The sequence below is a fragment of the Elephantulus edwardii genome, unplaced genomic scaffold (genome assembly GCF_000299155.1).
Source record: "Elephantulus edwardii isolate Elephantulus edwardi_28Jun2011 unplaced genomic scaffold, EleEdw1.0 scaffold00204, whole genome shotgun sequence".
Taxonomy (NCBI): domain Eukaryota; kingdom Metazoa; phylum Chordata; class Mammalia; order Macroscelidea; family Macroscelididae; genus Elephantulus; species Elephantulus edwardii.
In genome coordinates, this window is record NW_006399954.1 from 6,023,096 (window position 1) to 6,025,602 (window position 2,507).

Here is a 2,507-nt window from a genome sequence, read left to right on the forward strand (position 1 = left end):
AGAACCAGGCCACAATTTTCCTTGCCTACATCTACTTCCATGCATCAATTTCTTCCTTTCTTCCACCACTGTCTTTGTCTTCAGACACAATTATACACTGAGTGTTGCCAAGGAGTCTGTGAGGTGACAGTGAAGTTGTAATAGAATTGCCATTCTTGGCTAATTATTATTTTTCCATATTAGAGAATGTCCCAGAGAGTCTGCTGAACTATAGTGGATAAACAGAAAGAAATTCTTCAGGGACTAAGGTAATACAAAGGAAAAACAACCTCAAACAGCATTAGTAGACTTTCTTTCAGGTCTATTAGCTTTACCTGTTCCTATATGGGTCTTTCAAATGCAATTTCAGGAATTACCAGCATCATCAGAACCATTATTTCTCTATTCTCTGGAAGGCTGAGACATACCAGGCCTGCACAGAACAGACAAATAATGACTTTTAGGACAATAAAACTGACACCATCTAGAGTACCTATGTGACCTTGGACAAGTGACCTTCAGTGTGTTTATCTTCCAAATAGTAATGCTAATGCAAGCAGCTCACAGAGTTATGCGACTGTGAGCAAGAGGGATAGTTGTGAACTGTATTTGTGGATTCTCTTGTTTCTCCTTTCAGTTATCTATTTTTCTTTTATGTAATTTGTAGATCCACTGCTTATTGCATACTCATTTCAAGGTCAAAGAGTAAAATCCACTTCCTCAGAGCTGAAATTGACTCACAACTGACTCTCAAGGGGCTTTTGCAGGCTGTAAATTGCATGAGGGGGACATTGCCCATCCTTTTCCTGCAGAGTTGTAGTTTCTTGGTTAGCTGATCATTAAATGACCCTCTCTGTCACCAATAATTTTCCTTCCTGTGCAATCTGCTTTATCTGACATCAGAGGATCCATATTTGCTATCTTTTTACCATGTGTCCATATATTTTTACATCATTTTACTTTTACTTGCCCATAGCTTATTTGAGTTAGTTTCTGTAGACAATCTATAATTAGTCATGTGATGGTATTTCATCCTTTCCACCCATCTGACTTTTAGTTAGTATTTTTAGAACAGGCATATTTAATGTAATTATTGATAGATTATGGTTTGACTTTATCATTTTATTGTTTTTTGAAATTATTTTAACTGTAGTAAGAGACAATATAAAGGAGTCTTTCTGGCTCAGTGGTTAAAGTATTCAGCTGGTAACCATAAAGTGTGACATTTTGCCCCAATAATTGCTCCATGGAGAAAGATGAACAGTCTGCCTTATGAAGATATGTAGTTTTTAAAAACCAAAGATGCAGTTCTACTCTGTCATATAATCTCACAATCAGAATCAACTCAATGACAAGGGGGCTAAGAATATTTTGGCTCCTTACTTCAACTTAGTTTACGATTAACTCAGAAGTGTCTCTTACTCCTAAGACATTGCATAAGTCAGTGAAATGCAATGACAGGATGTGCTAGGATATGAAGAGAGGGAAGTTGGCTGCTCTGGTAGAACTCATATATATCATGAGGAAGGAGACAAACACTAGGAAAAGCCAACTTCATCACGGTCAGAGACTTACTGGGCTTAATTTCTCCAAATTAAAGGACAAACTGCTTTTCTACTTCACATAATATACTATTAAGAGCATATCCTGTATTTCCTTGGTTATAGAAATGAAATAATGAAATAATCTGAAATATTGCTTTCATGACTTGAACAGTGACTTAAAAAAGATAATTGATGGCCTAAGTCCTAGAACCACATGTGGAAAAGTCTTTGTGGTTATTGATAATTGAAAAAGCTAATGATGAACTCTCTTTTAGTTGTTATGATGCTATGTTGTGTGTGAACAGACTCAGAGCTGATCCTCCAGAGAGGTTTTGTTTGTTTTTCTTTTATACTGATTTACTTACAAAGTTTGTATACATTGTGTTTCACACTATCCTTCATTCACACTGTGTTCCATACAATAATACACATACTTTTTATAAAATTAATCACTATTGTAACTTGCCCATCATTAATTACCCTGTCCTTTCAGGTCCCCACCAGATCCTCCCCATTTCTTTCACCTCCTTTCTCCACCCACCAAGCTATATAATACTATGGTTTTGCCCTACCCATCTTCACCCCTCCATTACTACTTACATCTCTTACATATGTTTTTCTGTTTATCTTTTTATCTTTACAATAATGGCCTTATGCAGTATTTGTTCTTGTAAGACTGAGTTAGTTCACACGGAATAATGCTCTCCAGTCTCTTCCTAGCTATGTAGTATTTTTCTTTTTCAAAAAGTAATTATTGTGTTTTAAAATAATTTTTAATTTAAATTATGATTTAAAAAAAAATTTATTTAATTTTTTTGTGTGTGTGTACCGTCAAACGAGATCTGATTGGTACAGGAGGAGATTGCCCCTCCTTCTCCAGCAGAGCATCTGGTGGATTCTAACTGCGCATCTCTGGGATTGCAGTACACTTCTTGCCACTAGGCCACCAGAGCTCCCTAAATTATGCTTTTAATGAAAATTTAT